We start from the raw sequence: 26,477 nt of genomic DNA on the forward strand, positions 1-26,477 counted from the left end.
GCAGGAGAATCACTTGAACCCGGGAGGTGGAGATTGCAGTGAGCCAAGATTGTGCCCCTGCACTCTAGCCTGGGCAACAATGCGAAACTCTGTCTTAAAAAAAGAAAATAGCCCAGACAAGGAATGACAAAGGGTCCAAATCAAGGTAGTGAAAGTAGGGATATGAACAGAAGTAGGAAGAAAGAACAGATTCAAGAGATATTTTAGAGTTTGAATTGATAGCTATTTACAACTCCTACAACACATGCAGTAGTTTTTGACAGTGTTTGAGCAGAGTTGTCAGGAAACCCTGCACGCACTTTCCTTTTCCATTTGTGGACTGGTATAATGTCAGCTGCTGCACTTCAACTCCAATATTACCACAGGGAGGTGAGATAAGGGCCTCTTATAACATTCCAAAGCTTCTAGGTTGATGAGAGTAACAGTTTGTTGACTGATGCGATTTTGTGGAAAGCTGCTTTAAACTTAGCAGCTCATGATTGAACATGGAAAAAGCCACCAACACAGTGTTCATTTTGTTACCCAAACACCAGGGGTGAGGTCGTTGCTATGCCACACAGAAAGCCAATCAGTGAGAGGAGGATTGCCAGGAAAGAAGGCTTTTTATTCATGCGATGTCAGCCCAGGAAAATGGGAGATCAGTCTCAAATCTGTCTCCCCTACCAACTGAAATTGAGGGCTTTATGTATCAGGAGGAGGAATGTAAGTACGTGCTGGAAAACAGGAATTAGGAAGGGGAAAGGAGGCAATCCTGACTAATGGGGGGTCGGGCATCTCATTGTCTGGGTGCAGTGTTCTGGTGCGTTTCAGTCCCTTGCCTGAGGGTTGGTTTCCTGAGGTTGGAACTCAGATAAGACAAATATAAGTTTCATGTTTTAAGACCTGGAGGACCAATTTCTATGTTTATTCAAAAAATCCAAAAATATCAGCTCTGTGGGAATTGGGCTGGTTTCAATTTGATTTATCCATTCCTGAAGACTGATGAGGTATTTTGTTGCCTCTTTTGTTCTCTCTCCTTCATTCTCTAAAAAAAAATTTTAGTCCAACTCTAAGAAAAGAATTTGGGAAAAATAAATTTAGTAAATGAAGCAAGCCATCGATATGGTTTATTTTGTTGTTAAGCTACACTCTTTGTTGTAATGTCATGTGATAGAATGCTTGACCAAGACTGATCCTTACAGTGGGCCAGCCTTGCAAATGTGCAGAGAGGATCCCATTGTGATTTAAGATGTGATAGTGAGATGCTCATCCCTTATTTCATGCACTCAATTATTCAGTAACTATTTTCTAAGCGCCTACTTTGCAAAAGGTCTTTAATCGGTAGGCACTGAGTGTACAGTGGAATGCAACATCAAAGTGGTCTTAGTCTAGCAGAGCTTTCAGTCTTAGCAGGGGAGACAAACATTGAGCAACTAATTATACACTTAATTATTTGATCACTGTTGTGATAACTGCTTTGAAAATGAAAGAAATCCTGCTTCACCCAGTCTCCACTTCCATAAGGAAGTGACTTTTGGCTTGAGAGCTGCAGGACAAGTTTCTTCTTCAGCAAATGAGTGGGGAAAAGAAATTCAGGCAGAGTAGACACTGTAAAGCTGGAGCATGGGCACTAAACAGCTAGGAAAAGGCCACTATGGCTGAAGGGCAGAAATTAATAGGGAGAGTGGCCAGATGAATTAGGAAAGCTCAATCATACTGAGATTGGTAGGCCACGTTAAGGTTTGGTGTTAGCCTAATGTCCTAAGGAATACATTGACAGAATTTGAACAGGTTTGGGGTCAAATGATGAGGCACGTTTTGAAGGACTTCTCTGACTTCTTCGTGAAAAATAGCTCAGAATAATACAGAAGTGGCTTGGGAGAGACGAAACAAGTGGATTTATCAGGAACTTCCTCCAGTTTCCCAGTTGCAGGTCCTGACACCAACAGCTGAAGCTCCAGAGATGAATCTAGCCTGAGCAGATTCTATATAGAACTAGGCTTGGCTCAGATGTACCAGGCAGCAGAGTGTGAAACGAATCTTCCTGCTCTAAGTTTGATGTCCTCTGCCTGGCATGTCCCAGGCTGCTAGACCACAGATTTGCCCACTGCAGCACTATCGTCCAGGGCCAAGTTCTGGCTACAGTTTCAGGGTTCCCTTTTGCCCTCCATTTACGACACAGGACTGGAGCCTTTTTCTGAAACCTGCCTTGATGCCTGCCCACATTCACAAGCCTCTAAATTCCACAGCCGTTCACTATAAGCCTGATTGGCCTCCCAGGAGAACAGTGCCTTCCCAAATAAAGCTCCTTTCCACTAGCTGCTGCACCTTCAGCTGTTGATTCCCTCACCGGTCTCCCCTCTGCCTCAGGTCCGAGTCCTTAACTGGACCCTCTTCTAGCCTCTCCAAAAATGCCTCTGAGCTGAGGCTGCTGGATTCATAAAAATGAGCTACAATAAATACCTCACTATGGTGAAGTATCTGTCTAGAAGAACTTCCCTTTAGCAAAAGAGAGCTTTCTTACTCTTTTGAGATCACAAGGTAAGATTTCTTTTTTAAAAATTCCACTGAAAGTACCATTCCAGTGCTCTTTAAGCAGTGATGCACGCAGTTATCAAAGAATCAGGGCTGTGTTTTATGACAAGTGTCGTAAGCTTTGCAAGCTCAAAGTTTTTTCTCAAAAAATGTTTAATTGTTTAGGTTTGTTTGCTTTTAACCAACCTGTGTGTCAAACTCCCATGTTTTTCTGATTTACTGCAATAAAAGTGATATACTTCGGTGCAGAGAGATATTGGGATGTCAAAAGTGTTATGAGTCAAGGAGCTACTGGCATTTAATCTGTAGCAGGTGTGCTGTTAGATTTAATAAGCATTTCTGGGTAGTCAGGGTCTTTTTTTTCTTTCTCTATAAACAGCCCTTGTAAAATTTAAATCAAAATATGAAATATAATCCTACAAATAATTCTCCACCCTTACTTTTTCTCTACTCCTGAAAGAAAAGAGTTAGAAGAGAAAAGATTTCCCTGAGTTTACTGGTCTATATTGCTTTTTCTTTTGTTTCCCTTTTTGCTTTTCCAGTTCAGGCAAGATAGGACCCTCCGTAAAAATTAACTAGCATCTTATAGGACAGAAATCTGAAAAACATGAATAGGTTTCAAGATAATATCTTTTAAAACTCTGTGTTTGTGCTTCCTTTTTAAAGACCTTTTTCTAAAAATAGAATTCTCAGGGTGACCAGAACAAATGCAGATTGGATGAAAAATGTTTCTGCCAAATTGTGAGACTGATGTGAATTGAAGTAGCTGAAATGTAACCCCATGTTATTATAAACTGAAGTGTTAAAGCGTGCCCTTCATCTAAGAAATGCAAAATATTTTCAAAACAAGCATCACGTGACACTCAGCAGAACAGGTCATATTATTACAGCTCTCCAGAGGAGGTAACTTGTAGAGCAGAGACTTTGGGATGTTTTGCTAAAATACTTTCTTTCTTAATGCAGCTCAGAATTATCAATTTTTCGAAATACTAGCTTTACATTTTATTCTGTTCACTTGCGGGCTGTCAAAAATGCTAAACAATCGTATTTTTTTTAAGTTCCAAAGGATGGTAAAAATATGTGTAAGAGAGAATGATGAAGTTTCAGGGGTTTGTATTTGGTAGACTTTTATGCTGTTTTGGAGTTCTCAACAACACTTGAGTACTTTAGCACTTTGTACTCTGTTCTCAATTTGGGGAATTTTCTTTATCTTTTCTCTCAAGTGCTCTTCTAGCATGTATTTCATAATCTGTGGATTAGTTTAATTTTTCTGCAATGATGAAAACATCAAAGAGCTTTAGACACTTGAGCTGCCGGTTGGAAATTGCAACTCCCAGCTGTACCTAAGCAGAAATAAATAAGCCCCAAAAGGAGAGGTAGGTAGTAGCCTCAAAGAGATCCAGTCGCAAAGCCTCTGTGGGAATTATGGAAGAACAATGTTTCTGCTCACTAGATATATGAGCGTCGTGGCAGGGAGACCAAAATCTGAGGCTAGAGAAAAACAGGAGCAGTACCAGAGGCCTTGGCTTCCCATGGCACATTTGTCAGGAGAGAATTAATTGTTCTTTTCAAATAATTTCAAGAGAGCTTCCCACCTAATGATATGCCCTCCATTCAGTTGATCTTTTGTCTTCTATTCTTTTTATTTCCTTTGTTTATTTTACATAGATGTTTAAGCCTCTGGCTCTTATAATTTCTCAAACTAAAGTCAGTGATTTTTTTTTTTTTTTTTGCTTTTGTGTGTTCAATGGGTTATTCCTAGGCATCTGATAAGCTCTAGCTATGTATTTGCCTTTTGTATCCTACAGGCATGGTGTTATCTAGCCATATTTTTAAAACCAATACTGAGAGTTATCTATTTCTATAATGTAGGATTCTCCCAACGTTCACTTATTCTGTTTGAGTCCTCGATCCTGCTCCATCTCCCTGTTTTTCTGAGCTGGCTTAAAGCTCCGACTTCTCTTCTGGAGGATGCTGCCTACCTTTGGCAAAGGAAATTTCAGAAGGCCCATCATGGAAGGATGGGGTGGTTAAAAGTTCTTCCTTTTTGTTATAGTTCAATTTCTGTTCATTTATAATTCAAACATACACAACATAAATGGAAGCTGAATTCACACACAAAACAGATAGAATTATCTGGTAAATATTGGAGAACAAAGCTGAGGAAGGGCAGTGTGTGTGTGTATGTGTGTGTGTGTGCGTGTGTGTGTGTTTAATTATCTTGATAATTAACAGAAAAACCATTTCTTTGTCTGAGTACTTTGGAAAAGGTGGCTCACTATACCCAGCTTTCACAGGACACAAACATTTTTAATTTATCTAACCACAGGGAGTCAAGTTTTATGGGGCCTGAAGTGGTCCATCTTGAAGAGGTACCCTTTAAGAAAAACAACAAAAATTTACATATCAAAAATTAGAAACAAAAATGAATATATGTTTGGAAAGAGAAAATAAATTGCAACAAAATACAATTTAAAAAAAATACATACATTAAGCATCACTTAAGACAGAAAAATAGCGTAATATTTTATTAATTGCCCAATAAACCTCTCTAATAGATGCGTTTTCCCTATTTTTTGGCTTCATACACTGGAAAAACATACAAAATTAAGTGTAACACAAGAGGAATTCAAATACAGTTTTAAATTATTGCCATATTATATTGAGCTACCTAAATGTATAATCAAACTACTCCAATACTACATATATTGACTAAGTTGATGGGTGTTTGTAAGAATTATGTCACTTGAGCACTTATTTTCAGTGTATTGCTGCGTTGTTAGCAGTTTTGTGTGCTGTTTCATCTAGAGCCACTCATCTTTATTTTATATTATTTTTTATTTTATTGTTGAGACAGGATCTCTCGATGTTGCCCAGGCTAGCAACTACTGGGCTGAAGTGATCCTCCAGCCTCAGCCTCCTGAGTAACTGGAATGAGAGGCTTAAGCCACTGCACCTGGCTAATAACTGCTCAACTTTATAAGGACACAATATGTCAGACACTGTAAGTGATCTGACATATTGGGAAGTACTCTGCAGTATGCCAAGAGACATGATCGCTATTTGTAAAACTCCTAAAGTTTGTAAAGTATGAACACAGGAATTAGATAAATTTTATCTTGCATGATTCTCATCCAACAACAGAAAAAATATAGTGTATTTACCTCTGTACAATCTGCATTATTAAGTATATTCCTGAGAGGAAAGAATAGCCATTTTGCTTAAGTAATGATAAGGGAATTCTCTGCTTCTAATTCCACATTTCTGAAGATTAGAAGAATTTTCCACAGACTAGTTCTCGCTTCATCTTTTTAAATCATTTCTTCTTTTCTACTGTGCGCATACCTCAGGGCTGGGTGCTTTGGGACACACTCATTATCACAACATGATTTTTGGTCTTGCCCCTATGTGTCACAATGCCAGGTGAACAGCAGAAGTTTTCTAGAAGTGATTCTTTCGAAGAAATGCCTCATTACACACAGAAGTGACTGCCAACTCCATCCCCCAAATGCCAGACACCAGGGTAAGCATGAGGAGGGAAAGTCTGAGCGAAGCAGCAATCTTAACCAATTGCAGCTCAAAGTTTGCAAATTTTACAAAATTAGATGGTTGTGTGAACATCTTGCTAGGGTGCTTCCCAGGACTTTGGAATGAGCCATGGAAAGAAGGGCCATGAATCTTTAAGCTCCCATAGCTTCTCAGTCAAATTCTTCTGCACTTAACCTAACTTGATCTTGTAAAATGGAACAGTTGCTTTGATTTATCATGGATTAAATCATACATATTAATCATATAAATTAAAGGCATTTATTCTGTCTTAACATCTATAAAGGCCTGGCACGGTGGCTCACACCTGTAATCGCAGCATTTTGGGCAGCCAAGGCGGGCAGATCACCTGAGGTCAGGAGTTCAAGACCAGCCTGGCCAACAGAGTGAAACCCCATCTCTACTAAAAATACAAAAAATTAGCCTGGAGTGGTGGTGGGTGCCTGTAATCCCAGCTACTCAGGAGGCTGAGGCAGGAGAATCGCTTGGACCCAGGAGGCGGAGATTGCAGTGAGCCGAGATCGTGCCATTGCACTCTAGTCTGGGTAACAAGGGAGAAACTCCACCTGAAAAAAAAGCAAAAACAAAAATAAAATCTATAAGCATATTTGCAAACATATTGGAAAACATGGAAAAAACAATGAAAAGGCATTTCAGTCATATAGCAAAATAGCTGATGTGTGTTATGTCAGTAGCTTTCTTCTCACTTTGTTCTGTCTGCTTCCTATACTTAGCAATAAGAAAATACCGTAATTATTTCACTTACCTGCCCCTCTGTTCTTAAGTATCTCTTTTTCCTATAATTTTGTTATGTAAAAGGTATGGTTTAGAATGTGCCAATCAGACCTCAACTTTCCATTGTGGAGTATGCAAGGCCACAAAGATTTCGTACAACTACAATGGGACAAATAAATACAAATTTGTGAACAAAACTAAAGTATCTGTGAATCAGTTCAAATATCTACAAATAAGAAGTCATCTATTTTCTGAAACTACATACTAACTTAAACTTCACAGTTTTTTCTTTTTTTATTATTATTATTATTATACTTTAAGTTTTAAGGTACATGTGCACAATGTGCAGGTTTGTTACATATGGATACATGTGCCATGCTGGTGTGCTGCACCCATTAACTCATCATTTAGCATTAGGTATATCTCCTAATGCTATCCCTCCCCCCTCCCCCCACCCCACAACAGTCCCCCGTGTGTGATGTTCCCCTTCCTGTGTCCATGTGTTCTCATTGTTCAATTCCCACCTATGAGTGAGAACATGCGGTGTTTGGTTTTTCGTCCTTGCGACAGTTTACTGAGAATGATGATTTCCAATTTCATCCATGTCCCTACAAAGGACGTGAACTCATCATTTTTTGTGGCTGCATAGTATTCCATGGTGTATATGTGCCACATTTTCTTAATCCAGTCTATCATTGTTGGACATTTGGATTGGTTCCAAGTCTTTGCTATTGTGAATAGTGCCACAATAAACATATGAAACTTCACAGTTTTTTCTACTCCTCATTTATTAATTCAACAAATATTTGCTGTACATGGACCCTACAGCATGGTGGACCAGATGGCCATGATTCAAGTAATTAAACAGGCCAGGCACAGTGGCTCATGCCTGTAATCCCAGCACTTTGGGAGGCTGAGGCAGGAGGATCGCTTGAGGTCAGGAGTTCGAGACCAGCCATGGCCAACATGATGAAACCCCATCTACCCCATCTCTACAAAAAATACAAAAATTAGGCGGCATGGTGGCGCATGCCTGTAATCCCAGCTACTCAGGAGGCTGAGGCAGGAGAGTTGCTTGAACCTGGGAGGCAGAGGTTGCAGTGAGCCAAGATCTCACCACTGCACTCCAGCCTGGGTAACAGAGCAAGACTCTGTCTCAAAAAAAAAAAAAAAAAAGTAATCAAACAAATAAGCATTATAATGGCAAACTGTGATCTGTGCTATGCAGGAAACATTGTGAGGATAAAATAACAGGGAGATCTAATCTACTGTATTTTTCACTGGGCAAGAAGAGACAAGGACAGAGAAGGTTTCCTTGAGAAAATGGCATTTAATTTGGGCCTAAAGTGTGAATTGCTGTTAACACAGTTAATAAGAGGAGGAAACAGGTATTGCAGGTAGAGGGTATAGTATGTGAGAAGGTCATAAGAAAGCAAGGAGTAGCATCATTCAAAGAACTAAAAGAACGTTTGTATGCACAATGAGCAAGGAGGGGCACAGCACAGGACAAAGCTAGAAATCAGGCAGGTCACATCATACAGACACTTCCAGGATTTGGGACAAGTGATAACAGCATTTTAAACAAAGGGGAGCACAGTCAGATTTAAACCTTAAAAAAACATACTCCTGAGATAGAAAGAAGATGGAAAACTTGGGAGAAGTGATACTTCCCTATCATTTTTATCACTTGGACAATTACCATGTTCATGTTTTAATATTTATAAAATAACAACGAATACATTTTATTCCTAAGAGGGAGTGCAAACTAAAACAAATGAACCTTGTTATATTTCAAAAGAATAACATAAACACGCAGGAGGGTGTAGGGGCAGAAAAGGGCAATTCAAGTACAGGCATACTTCACTTTATTGTGCTTCCCTTTATTGCACTTCCAGATACTGTGTTCTTTACAAACAGAAGGTTTGTGGCAACCCTGACTCAAGCAAGTCTATCCAGCACCATTTTCCCAACAACATGTACTCACTTTATGTTCCTGTAGCACACTTCAGTAACTCCTGCAATATTTCAGAATTCTTCAGTGTTATTATATCTGTGGTGATCTGTGATCAGTAACCTTTGATGTAACTACTGTAGTGGTTTGGGGGCACCATGAGCTATGCCCATATAATACAGTGAACTTAATCAATAAATGTCATGTGTGTTTTCACTGCTCCACTGATCAGCCGTTCCCTGTCTTTCTCCATCTCCTCAGGCCTCCCTACTCCCTGAGACAGGACAATATTGAAGCTAGGGCAAGTAATAACCTTGCTATGGCCTCCAAGTGCTCAAATGAAAGGAAGAGTCCCATGTCTCTCTCTTTAAATCAAAAGCTAGAAATGGTTAAGCTTAGTGAGGAAGGCCTGTCAAAAGCTGAGACAGGTCGAATGCTTGGCCTCTTATGCAAACAGCTAGCCAAGCTGGGAATGCAAAGGAAAAATTCTTGAAGAAAATTAAAAGTACTACTCCAGTGAACACATGAATGATAAGAAAACAAAGCAGCCTTATTGAGATAGAGAAAGTTTTAGTGGTTTGGAGAGAAGATCAAATCAGCCAAAACATTCCCTTAAGCCAAAGCCTAATCCAGGGCCAGTCCCCAACTCTCTTCAATCCCAGGAAGGCTGAGAGAAGTGAGGCAGCTGCAGAAGGAAAGTTTGAAGCTAGCAGATGTTGGCTTAAGAGTTTAAAAAAAAAGAAGCCATCTTCATAACATAGTAGTACAATGTAAACCAGAAAGTGCTGATGGAGAAACTACAGCAAGCTATCCAGAAGATCTGGCTAAGATCATTGATGAAGGGGGCTACACTCAACAACAGATTTTTCAGTGTAGATGAAACAGCCTTCTGTTGGAAGAAGATGCCATCTAGGACTTTCATAGATAGAGGGATGTCAATGCCTGGCTTCAAAGCTTCAAAAGACAGGCTGACTCTTGTTAGGAGATAAAGCAGCTGATGACTTTAAGTTGCAGCCAATGTTCATTTATCATTCTGGAAATCCTTAAGAATTACTCTTATAAATGGAACAACAAAGTCTGGATGACAGCACATCTGTCTACAGCATGGTTTACTGAATATTTAAGTCCACTGTTGAGACCTACTGCTCAGGAAGAGTCTTCTTTCAAAATATTACTGCTCATTGACAATACACCTGGTTACCCAAGAGCTCTCATGGAGACATACATGAAGATTAATGTTTTCATGCTGGCTCACCCAACATCCATTCTGCAGTTCATGGATCAAGAATTCATTGTGACTTTCAAGTTTTTTAATTCAAGAAATATATGTCGTGAGAAAAAGCTCAACATCACTGATCATTAGAGGAATGAAAATCAAAACCACAATGAGATACCATCTCACACCAGTCAGAATGGCTATTACTAACAAACCAAAAAAAAAAAAAAAAAAACAGATGCTGGCGAGGTTGTGGAGAAATAGGAATGCATTTACACTGTTCACTATTGATGGGAGTGTAAATTAGTTCAACCATTGTGGAAGACAGTATGGCAATTTCTCAAAAACCTGGAGGCAGAAATACCATTTGACCCAGCAATCCTGTTACTGAATATATACCCAAAATAATATAAATTATTCTATTATAAAGGCACGTGCATGTCTTTATTCATTGCAGCACTATTCACAATAGCAAAGACATGAATCAACCTAAACACCCATCAATGATAGAGTGGATAAAGGAAATGTGGTACATATACACCATGGAGTCCCTATGCAGCCATACAAAGGAACGAGGTCATGTCCTTTGAAGGAACATGGATGGAGCTGGAAGCCATTATCCTTAACAAACTAATGCAGGAACAGAAAATCAAATACCTTAGGTTCTCACTTGTAAGTAGGAGCTGAATGATGAGAACACATGGACACATGGGGGAAACAACACATACTGGGACCTGTCTGAGGGTAGCAAGAGAAGGGAGAGAATCAGGAAGAATAGCTACTGGATGCTGGGCTTAATACCTAGGTAATGGGATAATTTGTGCAGCAAACCACCATGGCACAGGTTTACCTATGTAACAAACCTGCACATCCTGCACATGTACCCCTGAACTTAAAATAAAAGTTGGAAATTTTTTTTAAAAAGAAAGAAATATATGTCATAAGCCCATAGCTGCCATAGTTAGTGATTCCTCTAATGGATGTGAACAAAGTAAATTGAAAGCATTTTGGAAATGATTCATCATTCTAGGATGCCATTAACAACATTCGTGATGCAAGGAAGAAAGTCAAAAAAATCAATATTAAAAGGAGTTTAGAAGAAGTTTATTACAGTCCTCATAGATGAGTTCGAGGTATTCAAGACAAGTGGAGGAAGTAACTACAGATGTGGTGGAAATAGCAAGAGAACTAGAATTAGAAGTGGAGCCTGAGATGTAACTGAATTATTGCAATTTCATGATAAAACTTGAATGGATGAGGAGTTGCTTCTTATGGATGAGCAAAGAAAGTGATTTCTAGAGATGAATCTACTCCTGGTGAAGATATGTGAACATTATTGAAATGACAATAAAAGGTTTAGAAGATTGCATGAACTTAGCTGATAAAGCAGCAGCAGAGTGTTTTCCTTTCATGAAAAAAAACAGTCAATCAGTGTGGCAAACTTCATTGTTGTCCTGTTTTAAGATATTGCCAAAGCCATTCCAATCTTCAGCAACCACCACCCTGATCAGTCAGCAGCTATCAACGTTGAGGCAAGACCCTCATCCAACAAAAAGACTATGACTTGCTGAAGGTTCGGATGACTGCCAGCATTTTTTAGCAATAAAGCGTTTTTGTTTTTTTGTTTGTTTGGTTTTTGTTTTCTGAGACGGAGTCTTGCTGTGTCACCAAGGCTGGAGTGCAGTAGCACAATCGGCTCACTGCAAGCTCCGCCTCCCAGCTCCAGCGATTCTCCTGCCTCGGCCTCCCAAGTAGCTGGAATTACAAGTTCATGCCACCACAGCTAGTTAATTTTTGTATTTTTAATAGAAACGGGGTTTCACCATATTGGCCAGGCTGGTCTCAAACTCCTGACCTCAAGTGATCCACCCACCTCGGCCTCCCAAAGTATTGGGATTACAGGTATGAGCCACCGTGCTTGACCAATAAAGTGTTTTTTAATGAAAATATGTACATTGGGTTTTTTTGGACACAATGTTATTACACACTTAATAGACTACAGTATAGTGTACACATAACTTTTATATGCACTGGGAAAACAAAAACTTTATAAGACTCACTGTATTGCGGTATTCATTTTATTGTGGTGGTTCTGGAACCAAACATGCAATATCTCCAAGATCTACTTACAACTTTTTAACACGGCATTTTGACACTATACTTTCATTCTAAAGAAAATGAGCTGTAGTTAGATATTTAACATATGACATTTAGTGTATATATTTTAAAAGAGGGAGAGAGGTAAAGAAATAGATTAAGGGTATAGGTGTGCATATGTGTGCATACATACATATTTCTCAGCACTGTATTCTGAGAAATCCTAGAAGTAATCACCTCCCAAAAGCAATGAAAACGTGCCAAGATTCTGACTTCTAACTACAATTTTCATTGAAAAGAACCAGTGCTCTTTGGAGAAATGACTAATTCCAGCCTGGGACCCAGAAAGTATAAGATGAACCGTGTCTTATTATGGCAGAAAGTAAGGAATTGGTTCAAAAATGGCAAGAATGTCAAAAAAAAACCACAGGAGCCAATTTGAAAATGTCTTATGTGTCCAAATCTGGAAAAATTTCAGCAGGAAAATAATTATATTAAATGAAAGCCCATTAAAAGAAATACAAATGCATGAATTCATACTAATATAGAAAATACAGGAAGAGCCTGGGCAACACAGTGAGACTCTGTCTCTACAAAATAAAAAAAAATTTTTTTTAATTACTCAGGTGTAGTAGTGCATGCCTGTGGTCCCAGCTACTTGGGAGGCTGAGGTGAGAGTGTTGCTTGAACTCAGGAAGTCAAGGCTGCAGTGAGTCATGTTTGTGCCACTGCACTCCAGCCCAGGTGACAGAGTAAGATTCTGTCTCAAAAAAAAAAAAAAAGAAAGAAAGAAAAGAAAAGAAAAAAAGCTTTTATGTGACAAATCTGATAATCAACTTCGGCAAAAGTCATCAACAATACTTAAACTAGTGGGTGAATCAGAGATCTACATAGTCCTACAGTATACTATCTCCCCAGAAAATACTTGCTAATTAAAAGGAGAAAAATAGAAACTTTGCAATGCAGAACACTTTCACTGAGTAATCAAAGTTAACATCACCAGTATTAAGACAAATCAAATTCGTGTGTCTCATGATACAATGCACTGAGAAGTAAACAATATCACCTTTGTATTACAGTATTCCAGCCAAAAATGCATAACCCAAATCTAATCGTAAGGAAACATCATGAAACCCAAACTGAGAAGCATTCTACAAAATAACTGGCCTGTATTCTTTTAAAATGTCAAGGACATGAGCAACTACTGCAGATTGAAGAATTAGTCCAGATAAAATGAGACTAAAGAAATATGACAACTAAGTACAGCATGTGATTCTAGACTGGGTACTGAACCCAGATTTTTTTCTTCATTTTATTTTTAAGTTTTTTCTTTTTTAAAATTTCTATTTTAGGTATGAGGGTACATGTGAAGGTTTGTTACATAGATAAACACATGTCACGGAGGTTTGTTGTACATATGATTACATCACTCAGGTATCAAGCTCAGTACCCAATTTTTTCTTTTTTAATTTTTATTTCAAAATTTAAAACGACAGCTCCTCAAAAGTCACTGTTTAAATATTTTTTTAGGCCGGGCTTGGTGACTCACGCCTGTAATCCCAACACTCTGGGGGGCTGAGGCAGGCAGATCGCCTGAGGTCAGGAGTTCGTGACCAGCCTGACCAACATGGTGAAACCCTGTCTCTACTAAAAATACAAAAATTAGCTAGGCGTGGTGGCACACACCTGTAATCCCAGCTACTCAGGAGGCTGAGGCAGGACAATCACTTGAACCCGGGAGGTGGAGATTGCAGTGAGCCAAGACTGTGCCATTGCACTCCAGCCTGGGCGACAAGAGTGAGACTTCGTCTCAAGAAATAATACCAATAATAAATAAAATAAAAATAAATAATTTTTTAAAAAGCAAAAGACTGAAAGAAAATGTTTGTAAATTACACATCTAATAAGGATGTGTATCCAGATTATATAAAGAACTCTTAAAAAGTAACAATAAGAAAACAAACAACCCAATTTTTCTTAATGGGCAAAAGATTTGATCAGCATTTCACCAAAGATGTATGATGACAAATAAGCACATGGAATAACACTCCACATCATTAGTCATTAGAGAAATGAAAATTAAAGCCACAATGAGATACCACTACATACCTATTAGAACTGACAAAATAAAAAAGGCTATAAGAAGTGATAGTAAGGATGTGGCACTGCTAGAACTCTCACACACTAGTAGTGAGAATGCAAACTGGATCAATCACTTTGGAAACCATTTGGCAATTTCTTAAAATCTTAAATAGACACTTATCATGTGGTCCAGCCATTCTACTCCAGAGTGTTTACCCAAGAGAAGCATAAGCCTAAGTTCTTACAAAGACTTGTCTATAAATGTTCACAGTTATTTCATTTGTAACAGCCAACCACTTTCCACTACCTCAATTGATGTGACATCTAGTTCAAGTCACATCATCTCTAGCTTTAAGTATTATACTATCTTCCTACTTCTGTCCTGTCCCCAGCCCCAACAGTGTAATCTCAAAATAGCAGCCAGAAGATTTATTTTCTTTTTTTTTCTTTTTTTATTATTAAAATTTAAGTTCTGAGGTACATGTGCAGAACGTGCAGGTTTGTTACATAGGTATACACGTGCCATGGTGGTTTGCTGCACCCATCAACCTATCATCTACATTAGATATTTCTTCTAATGCTATCCCTCCCCTAGCCCCCCACCCCCCCAACAGGCCCCCACGTGTGATGTTCCCCTCCCTGTGTCCATGTGATCTCATTGTTCAACTCCCACTTATGAGTGAGAACATGCGCTGTTTGTTTTTCTGTTCTTGTGTTAGTTTGCTGAGAATGATGGTTTCCAGTTTCATCCATGTCCCTGGAAAGGACATGAACTCATCGTTCTTATAGCTGCATAGTATTCCATGGTGTATATGTGCCAGAAGATTTTCTAAAGCATCAAGTTCTACATGAGTACTTACATGATCTGATCTGCCTTGCTTCACCCACCCACCTATCTACCGACATCATCCCCTATCACTCTCCTTTACATTCCTCATGCTCAGCCACAGCATCTCACTGCTTTTCCTCAAATACACCGAACACAATCTTTCCCTATGGATTTTGCACTTGCCGTTTCCTCTGCCTGCACTCTCTTTGCCCACATATCCACATAGATGGCTCCGTCACTTCCTTCAGATCTCTGCTCAGATGCCATCTTCTCATTAGGGGTTCTTTTGAAGAATTCTATGTAAAATAGCTAGCTTTTCACCACTACCATTGCTCCTTTTGCCCCTTCTTGATTTATTTCTCTGTAGTATTCCTCACCAACTAACATGCTATCTATTTACTTTTTTTTTTTTTTTTTTTTGAGACAGGGTTTCACTCTGGTTGCCCAGGCTGGAGTGCAATGGCACAATCTCAGCTCACTGCAACCTCCGCCTCCCGCCTCCCAGGTTCAAGCAATTCTGCCTCAGCCTCCCAAGTAGCTGGGATTACAGGCATGCAGCACCACTCCTGGCTAATTTTGTATTTTTAGTAGAGACAGGGTTTCTCCATGTTGGTCAGGCTGGTCTTGAACTCCCAACCTTAGGTGATCCGCCCACCTGCGCTTCCCAAAATGCTGGGATTACAGGCATGAGCCACCGCGTCCGGCTCTTACTTGTTTCTTTATTGTTTTCTCTTACTATTACTGCAATATAGGCACCATAAGAGTAAAAACTTTGCTTTGTCCACTGCTGTATCTCCCAGCAACTAAAGCAGTACCTGGCATATGAACATTTGATAAATTCTTTTTGATTAAATGCATTAATAAGTGCATTACCTTTCATCTTTTGTTTGACAAATTGATAAATGTTTTCTGACATATTACAAGTAATTTTAAGCGAAAACCCTTTACATTTATTTTGTCTCATATTTGTATGTGCTGTGTTTTAACGTGAGTGGTCATAGTCCATTACTTCCTTCCCTCCCTCATCCCTCCTCCTATCAGTCCATTCATTTTTAAATGCGACAATGCTCCCTGATCCATAACCTTGTGCTATTCCAAAGTGTTATGCCATTTTCTCTACTTCATTTCTCAAGATTCGTGCTACCTGGGGAGGGGAAGAAGTGTCAGACGCACAGTGCTCAGAATGTACAGTAGGCATTTTTCTAGTAGTTTGGGAAGGAACCAACACTTAAAACATAGAAGAAAGGAGGAAAGAAAAGAACAATGGCTCTTCCTGGCAGCACCATTTTCTTAACCCTGATTCTCTGGTTACTCAGATAGCACATTGGCATTTTATACCCGCTGCTTTTATAATGTCTTAGATTATCATGATGATTGAGAGGCATAATTTGATCACCTGCTGTCAATGGTCATGGATGCATATTAGTTATCACAATGTATAACTGAATTAATAGAGCAGAAATTTGTCCCAAAGAGCTGCACTGTTGTTTCATCCCCAGTCTCTGATTGCATGCTACTGGTCATTGCTGGTACTTAACTAGCACAATATAAGCTTCTTGCTGTGATGCCATTTTCTCACCCAGTCTGGCTGAGGTAACCTAGTTGCTTACAGAAAGAAAACTGACTCAGGAGTTGCTAACATGCTTTGCTTCTTAAAGAATCGTTATAATATGATCTATGTGAGGGATGTGAGATGAGTTGAAAACAACCAAAGAACCAAAAATAGGAATAAATCCTGAGAAGGGGGATTTGAAAGCTTTTAGGAACATAAAAGAAGCAAATGTAAGAAATGACAGAGGGAAGATTTTGCTGCGCTTCCAACTGACAGTAGAGATAGAGGAAAGGAAAAGAGGAATACTAAATGGCAAAAGAGCTCACCGTCAGATAGTTATCTCCTCTGCATGGAATGAACAAGGTTGAAATTAAACAGATAGTATTTACAGAAATGACTTAACTGGTAGATATCTTTTAGATCAAACCTCACTACTGGTGAAGATGTAACACCAACTCATTTTCAGGTTTCCCCAACCTTGAGTAACCTCACCATATACCCCTCTGCTATGCTTCCTGACCTAAATACTGCAATTGTTACTGCTTCCTGAAGTGGGTCATAACACTGCATATTCCAAGACTACAAAATGAGGTGTTAGGACCCAATAGATGATTGCCACAGGTCTTTTTAATCCTAAAAAAATATTTTACACAAAACACTTTACACTACCCTTGTACTCACAGATCACCCTGCAAGATATCAGACCCCTATCCAGAGTACCAGAAGGAAAGCTCACTACTTCTTCCCTTTGATTCTCTTCCCTCTTCCTACACAGACTTAATGAAGACATCTGCCTGACAATATTCAGCTTGTCAAATTAGACAAGAAACAGCCAAATCTGCCTTGTCATCTGTGTCCAAAAAAAAAGGAATCTAAAGATGTCAGAAATATATATGCTTTATCTTGCCCTCAGCCCATTCTTGCTAATTATAAAAAAGAACGATGGATGCTAAATGGTTTTACACTTCTCTTAATTTTGATGTTCCCTTATGAAAAATGAATCTTTCTTACCACTGGAGCCCATGAACAGCATGCACAAACTGGCTCTGATGGGGAGAAAAATTGCCTAAGAGTGGAGAGTAAAAATATGTGGCTTTTTCACTAGCTTGAATGCTTGAACCAATATGCAGAAAACCCTAGCTGCCAGAGAGAAAGATGGAAGTTGGACAGAGAAAAGGTAAAGCAGATGCTCTCAAAGGTTTGAAAAGCAATTCTAAGTTTCCACAAAACTAGAATTAGACCTGCAGATGACATATGTAAAATGCTGACACACCCATATCTGTTCCCCATGTTGCCTCTCTTGTCTTTTTCTCCCATTCAAATTTATTCCCTCTCCTCTCTCCTGCTTTTCTACATCTCAGCACCACCCTATATGTAATATAAAAGACAATGAAAAAAACAAGGAGACTATCTCTTATGCTCTCTTCGGAATTACTTGTTTGTGTATACTATTGTAAATTCTTGTTGGGCAGACATACTGTTATTTAAAATTATTTCCTTGATTATTTCCTCAAAGCCGGAGGCAGTGGCTGACACCTGTAATCCCAGGATCTGAGGAACTGCTTGAGGCCAGGAGTTTAAACCCAGCCCGGGCAACATAGCAAAACCATCTGTACAAAAATCTTAAAGAAAAGAAAAATTAGCTGGGCTTGGTTGGTAGGCTGAAGGGGGAGGATGGTTTGAGCCCAGGAGTTTGAGGCCGCAGCAAGCCATGAAGGCACCACTGAACTCTAGCCTAAACGACAAAGCAAGACATTGTCTCAAAAAAAAAAAAAAAAAACACCAAATTATTCTTTCCTGTGATTTATAAATTTCTCTTTAGACTCTCCTTCCCTACAATATTTCAACTGGTGAAAAACTCAACCAAAAAATATTAGTTCCTTCATGGACGTTGGTCTTTACTGGTTGCCCAATCCATTCACCTTCCGCCGATTTCCTTCTGGGAAAATGCCCCTTCCCCATTGCATGTGGTCGTGGCAAGGAAGGCAATTGCCCATCTTTGGAAACCAAGTGTTCCAGATCCTTTTTCTGGTAGTCCCAAGGGTCAGTTGTGTGACTTAACTCCAGCCAATCAGTTCTCTCTCTTCTGGGACTATGAATATTGAGTGAATAATACAAGAATGAAGAAAACATTGTAGAGATGATTTCATTTCAGTGGCAATAAAAGAGAAGAGGTGTGCTAACCAGACAAGTTTTGCCATGAGATGGTTCTGTTCTTCCTGCTTCCTGGTTTTCTAAATCCCCTTTTGCTCCTCTCTGTTCCCAAGCCTTGCCTTGCTGCCTGCTAGCCTGTTATCCCCACGTAAGCAAACACCATATCCATCCCTTCCCCTACCACCAAGGTCCTAAATAAATGTACTTTGGTTTAAGCTAACGGTAGTCAGTTTCTGTTGATCACAATTAGGGTAACTGATAGAATACTCTAGAGATGAAAGTGGAACTACGAAAGATCATTTGCAAACTATTTTTTATTGCAACAAAAATGCTTGTGAAGGGAAAATTGATAAGATTTTTCTATGTGGAGAAATAGACTACACAATTTGTAATGAAACATATTTTAAACAATTTTCCCTTTTAAATAATTTCAGTATGTCCTGGGAAAATGGAAGCCATCAAATTTTAAAAGAAAAATAGGCAGTTAATAATGTAAGGACTGTCCCTCTACTTTAGGACAGAGTTAGGGAGAAGGATATTAATAGATAATACCAGAGATTTTAAATTTGACAGCGTGAAGCCTGAAAAATTCTAAAATTTATCTAGATTAGGGAGAGTGCTGGATCAAAGATCGAATGACCAGAGTAATGGCAGTGGAGTGAGCAGATGTGACAAGAGGACATGTCATGAATGGCCCCAATTAATACTCTTGTTGACAGGCAGCTGAGTCATTAAATGACAGTGAACGAAAAACTGTAAATGAGTAGAGAGAACCCATGGGTAGGAGAAGACAACATAAGAAAACCAAATGATACACTTATAGCTTGATAATGGCTCCACTTAGTTAATGCTAGTTATTAATTTTTACTGATAAACTTCAGTATGTATCACTAACTTTATCAGGAAATTACTTTTCATATATATCTCTGCCATTTTAATTTTTTTATATGATAGGGAGAAAATGCAAAGATGAGGAATTCTGTGTTATAATAATGTGCCATATCATGGGCAACACAGAGCTTGGACTGAATGGGTGACTCGTGTGTGTGTGTGTGTGTGTGTGTGTGTGTGTGTGTGTGTGTGTTGAGCATAAGTATACAGAAAAGCAAGAAGAATGAATGGAAATCTAAGCTTGAATTGCCTGAATCAAGATTCATGCTGGAGAGAAATGAAAACCAACATAAAGATTGTCGTTGAGGCTCTAAGAAATGATGCATGCTTAAGGAGTACTGGGAATAGAAAAAAAATAGCAGAATTCTGATACAAGAGTTCTGAGAGACAAACACATTAAAGAGAAAGAAGAAGCAGCAAAAAACATATGAGGGAAACTGGCTGAAGAAGTATCAAGGGAACTAAGAAAATACACTATTCAAGAGAGAGAGATTCAAGAGAAATGCTGCACACATCAAAGAAATTGCTGATAAAGAAAGGGCCTCCAGATTGGGTTCTGCATAAATGCATTATTATAGCATTAGCAACGTTTTTCTGATTTTTAATTAAAACACATGTATTACTAAACTTAGTAATATACTAAAAAGCATTTGGAATATACCAAAGATCTATTTTGACATTTTACCGCAATATAATTATTTCCAGAGAACAGGGATGTCTATTTTTGTGGCATAAATTACAGTCAAGGACCAGGCGCGGTGGCTCACTCCTGTAATCCCAGCACTTTGGAAGGTCGAGGTGGGTGGATCATTTGAGGTCAGGAGTTCGAGACCAGCCTGACCAACATGATGAAACCCCGTCTCTACTAAAAATACAAAATTATCTGAGCGTGGTGGTGCATGCCTGTAATCCCAGCTACCTGGAAGGCTGAGGCAGGAGAATTGCTTGAATCTGGAAGGCGGAGGTTGCAGTGAGCCAAGATCATACCATTGCACTCCAACCTGGCCAAACAAGAGTGAAACTCCGTCCAAAAAAAAAAAAAAAAAAAAAATTACATTCAGAGACATGGAGACTGCTAGCACCAAAAAAAAAGTGTGCTTGACTAGCATCAAAGGAACAAAAGAAGTTGAGTCCAGAGTTAATCCCAGCCATAGTTCTACATATTTATGATTTGTTTTGTTACTCTACATGGCAAGAAAGCTACTTTGGAATCAAGCAAGCTTGTTTGAGCTCAGATCAGCTGCTTTCTAGGTGTGTGATCTCACAGTTTTTTAATTTCTTCAAGCCTCCGTACCCTCATCTATAAAATGGAGCAAATAATATCTACTTCAGTGAGGGTTGCCTTCCTTAGTGTTCTTAATTATGGCTGATTATATATAAAGTGTTTGATATTGGAGTTATTTTTTAATGCCTGTACCTATCTGGTAAGATTTCAGAAGCTCCAACTTATGGTCAGGCACAGTGGCTCACACCTGTAATCCCAGCACTTTGGGAGGCCGAGGTGGGCAGATCATCTGAGAGGTCAGGAGTTCGAGACCAGCCTGGCCAACATGATGAAACCCTGTCTCTACTAAAAATACAAAAATTAGCCGGGTGTGGTGGCACGTGCCTGTAATCCCAGCTACCCAGGAGGCTGAGGCAGGAGAATCACTGGAACCCGGGAGGCGGAGGCTGCAGTGAGCTGAGATGGCACCACTGCACTCCAACCTGTGCAATAGGGCAATAGAGCGAGACTCCGTCTCAAAAAAAAAAAAAAGGAAAAAAAAAGCTCCAACTTACTTGCCTTCTTTCCTTGTCACCATCAGCATCAACGCCTCCATTCCATACTTAGATTGAAATCCAAACTTCCCACTTTAGATTAAATCCTTTGGCTAAAGAATGTCCTGGTTTAAAAGATTAAAAATACTGAAAGATAACACATTAGGCTTGTCAGTCTGCCCCAATGGATAAGTTTATTTAATTTTTGATTGAGAGTGTATTTTAATGGGGGTAAAAAGTCATTGAAAGTCCTGAACCCGTTTGGAATAGTAGTGTAAGTGTATCATCCTGAGAAGGAAAACAGGGCAAAATGGGGAACCTGGAAGCACCGAAACAAACTTTATCTTCTTTATGGATATCTCCCAGGATCTAACTTAGTTTAGAAAGTGTTATTTCAGGCAGGGTGGAGAGAGAAAAAAAAAAGATCTGTTCAATATTCAACAGTTATGACTTTCTAAAGTGCCATGAGGGTAAAATATAAAAGCTTTTATTAAAATTCAAGCATTCATAATACATTTTTATTTATAGATAGCCTTTATTCCCAAAGCTCTTGGGACTTTGCAGACATGTTACAGTTCAACCTCAATTTATCTTCACAAGTATGTCACTAAAGTGTGTAAGGAGTAGGTATAACTCTATTATCTTCAGATTACAGATATAGAAATGAAAGCAGAGACAGATAAAGTAATTTATCTATGGCCTCACTACACGTAAGTGGTTGAGCAGGGAACAAAGCCAGTCATGTAATAGATACCTCTCCTGTCAGATAAGGACATCAGCATCCCATCCCACCTAGGACCTGCCTTTTTCTGAATCCTTAGTACCAACTAATAGAAGGCTGGGAAGATGGAAGGTCCTATTCAGAGAAATAGAAATTAACAGTTCAGTCTCTGACAAATCATTGCTGATATGGTTGCTGTGGATTTGATGGCTGTGAGGTGAGCCAGAAGTTGAGGCTAGTCTAAAGGGCAGAGCAGTTTCTGGCCATTAGATGAACATCTGTGTGCCCTAAAGCCTGCTCTCCTGCACCTCCCACCATTCCTGCCTTTACCCAGCTTCAAGCCCAGCATGGCCGAGCAAGTCACACTGCAACTTCGGCTCAGCTGAATATGTCCTGAACCCTAACCTAGCCCACCCACCAAATCAGCATTGCACTGCAGCCACTGTCTGTCTCTGAGGTAAAACTGGAGCATACATCACTCTGACACTGAGCCAAATTCTGAGGCAAGACTTTCACTTTGTTTTTCCACCAGTTATTTTCTTTCAAAGGCCATTGTTCAGAAGAAAATAAAGGAAAGCTATCATGAATATTTTCAGGGAAGGATAATAAACGAGCACTCATTCATTATTTTTGTTTATAAAAATCTACTTTCCTTTCTTGAGATAAATGAAATAAGATGGTAGAATAATTACTAAAATTGGATGTTTAACAATAAATGGTTAAGATTACTTAACTTAGGTAAAGATATGTAAAGATGTATAAAGCCTTAAGCCAAAGTCTTATTGCTTACGATTGTGACAAACTTGAATTTAGGTGAAAAAAAACTGGATTCAAAAATGTATGGTTGGCTTAGATACAAACTTCTCACTGTGATGCTTGAAGCAAACCAAAATAAAGCCCTCCCTCTACTTACATAGTCTCCTTTTTTCTATTCCCCAAAGTAGACCTCTCAATATAATTAAATCGTATTATTTCCTCTTCCAAAATATGTTTTACATTTTCTTTTATCTTTGTTAGAATGTTGCTACTGCTTAAAATGTACTTCCCTTCCCTCCCAATTAATAATGATAAAAGATTTTATTCATCAGGAAGTTGTAACAACTCTAAATTTATATGTGTCTAATGCTATGACCTCAAAAAGAGTAGTTCATTTCAGGACTACAAAAAGAAATTTGTGAATCCACAATAAAAGAGGCAGATTTTAACACAACTCTTACTAACCAATAGAATAAAAAGACAAAAAATCAGTAAGGATGTAGAAGATTTGAATAACAGCATAGCAAACTTGTTCTTTTCTGCTACACACAGAATATAGTATTTATTAAAACTGGGTTCTCAAGAAGCTAAAAAAAGAAAAGGAAATTAAACCACAAATGTAAACTAAGGAAATATTGAAGCTAAGAGCAGAAACTGGGTTCTGTCACATATCCTTGTGTTTTGGTTGTTGTTGTTCTGTTTTTAATAACTCTTTCAAAATATAAAAACCGTTCTTAGCTCACTGGCCCAAACAAAAATAGGCCATGGGCCAGGTTGACCTGAGAACTATAGTTTGCCCACTCCTGCTTTAGATCATACAGACATTAAAATGATCATAAAAGATATTACAGGCCAGACACAGTGGCTCATGCCTGTAATCCCAGCACTTTGGGAGGCCAAGGCAGGAGGATTACTTGAACACAAGAGTTCAAGACCAGCCTGGGCAGCATAGTGAGACTCATCTCTACAAAAGAAAAAAGAATATATTATTTTTAAAATTTCATGTCAATACATTTTAAAATTTAGATGACATGGCTGGGCACAGTGGTTAAAGCCCGAAACCCAGCACTTTGGAAGGCCGAAGCGGGCAGATCACTTGAGGCCAGGAGTTTGAAACCAGCCTGGGCAACCTGGCAAAACCCCGTCTCTACTAAAAATACAAAAATTAGCTGGGCATGGTGGTGCACACCTGTAATCCCAGTTAGTTGGGAGGCTGAGGCACAAGAATCGCTTGAACCCAGGGGACAGAGGTTTCCATGAGCTGAGATCATGCCACTGCACTCCAGCCTGGGCAACAGTGTGAGACTCTGTCTCAAAAATAAATAAATAAAATAAAATTTAGATGACATGGACAAAGCACAAGCTACCAAAACTAAGACGAGAATAAAAAGTCTAAATGGCCTGTTAAAGATACTGGATTCTCAATTTAATTCCTTCCCACAGAGAAAATGACAGGCCCAGATGGTTTGCTGGTAAATTCTACCAAACGTTTAAACAGACTTTTCTAGAGAACAGCAAATGAGGCACTATTTCTCTTTATTTTTGAAGTTATTATGTTAATGTTGATATCAAACCATGACAAAAATGCTTCAAGAAAGAAAAAGTCTGAGTCAGTATCACTCAGAGCACAAATTGAAAAAATCCTAAACAAAATTCTAACATCAAATTTAGCAAAATACAAAAATCTGAGTTCATTCCAAGAGTGCAAGATTGGTCAAAGATTTAAAAATCAGTCAGTTCAATTTATCACATTAGTGGAAAAGAGAAAATTCATATGATCATTTAAATAAATAAAGAAAATACTGTGATAAAATTCAAAATCTATTCATTATAAAAATTCTCATCAAACTAGGAATACAAGGTAATTTTCTTATTTTGTTAAAGAGTACGAAAAGGAAAGATACAGCAAGCATTATTCTTAGCGGTGAAACGGTGTAAGCTTTCTACTGAGATCTGGAAAAAGATGGGTATGTCTGTCGTTACCACTTCCTTTCAACATTGGAAGAAGGTAGCCACCAGTACAGAAAGGGAGCCCAGCTAATACAGAAAAACAAAAGGGAAAGAAAATGAGGAATGGGAAATGGGGGGAAAGACTGGAAAGAAAGAAATAAGAAATAAAACCCAGATGATATGTGCATGTGTTCATAGAAGTGTCAAAAGAATGACAGAAAATTAGCATTAACAAGACAGTTCATCAAAATTGCTACACAAGTAAATAAATGCATTCCCTTTCCTACTTCAGGTCAGGAAGAATATTCTCCTGTTATGTTCTAGAAGCTCCAGAGGCTCCTAAATATATTACTTTATGGCAATAATAAACAGAAAATAAAATTTTTAAATGATACTATTTATTATAAACCAAAAATGTTAAATTATTAAATATTAAATCTAACAAAAGACATATAAGACCTCTATACAGAAAACTATGAAACATTGAAAGACATTAAAGACTAAAACAAAAGGAGAGACACACCATGTTCATGAGTTTGAAGACTCAATAATGTAATGTCAATTTTCTTCAAACTGCTGTATAGAGTCAGTACAATCCCAGCTAAAATCTTAACCCATTTTTAAATTTGTTTTATATATGTGTGTTTATATATATTATGTGTGTGTTTATATTTATGTGTTTGTGTATTTGTCTTGTTGTTGTTTTCATGGAATTGGAAAAGCTGGTCCTAAAATGAAAATGCATCAAAATGCAATTGGACCAGTCCAGTTCCAAAATGGAAATATATGGAAATGCAATAGACTCAGAATAGTGAGGATACTCTCGAAGAAGAACATGATGCGAGGACTTACTCTGCAGGACATTGATACACCCTACATGTAAAAATAATTAACACAATATGGTATTGATTAAAGGACAGACAATAAAACAATGAAATGAAAACAAAATTCCAGAAATAGACCTGTTCATATCTAGATCCTGAATTACAATTAACATGGCACTTCAGAATAGCAGGGAAAGCATAACTTTACAATAAATGTTGCTGACAACATTGGAAATCCCCATAGGTGAAAAAAAAAATGGACTCTAAACTTAATCACATGCCATTCAGAGAAAACAATGCCAGAGAGATTGCAAATTTAAGTGTGAAAAAACAAAATTCTGAAGCTTCTAGAAGATGTTAGTAGAATTTCTTCATGACCTAGATAGAATTGGAAAAGACTTCATAAACAGGGCTCCAAAAGCAAAATCATAAAAAGAAAGACTAATTAAAGTTACTATATCAAGTTTATTGAGACATCAATAAGAGAGTAAAAAGTAAGCCATGAGTAGGAGACAATATTTTTAATATACATAAACAATTCTACAAACCAATAATAATAATAAAGGTGAACAACCAAATGGAAAAATGTGCAAGAGATTTGAACAGCCAACTCACAAAAGATGATATCCAAATAGTCAATGAATGTATGAACATGTGGAAGGTACTGAACTCATTGGTTAATGTAAACTCAGGGAAAATGTAAACTAAAAGTAGATAAAGTACCACTACAAACCCATCAGTGTGGCCAAAACTTAAGACTGAAAATACCAATCATTGAGGCATTCACTATTGTTTAGCATATAAAATTAGTGCAATCTGCTTAGCAGAGTTTGGCAGTATCTAAGGATTGAATACAAGCACACTGTAGATCTAGCACTTCCCCTCCTAGGAACAGATATAA

General features: G+C 38.4%; 1 long non-coding RNA gene across 1 annotated transcript in view; it reads left to right on the plus strand.

Moving 5' to 3' along the window:
- The first annotated feature begins 583 nt into the window (after positions 1-583).
- The window catches only part of LOC112204982 (uncharacterized), a 31,968-nt gene continuing 6,074 nt past the window's right edge, over positions 584-26,477 (plus strand). Inside the window, exon 1 of the long non-coding RNA XR_002938752.2 lies at positions 584-702. This is a non-coding gene — a long non-coding RNA (uncharacterized LOC112204982). The remainder of the gene's footprint in view (positions 703-26,477) is intronic.

The sequence above is a fragment of the Pan troglodytes genome, chromosome 10, assembly GCF_028858775.2.
Source record: "Pan troglodytes isolate AG18354 chromosome 10, NHGRI_mPanTro3-v2.0_pri, whole genome shotgun sequence".
Taxonomy (NCBI): Eukaryota; Metazoa; Chordata; class Mammalia; order Primates; family Hominidae; genus Pan; species Pan troglodytes.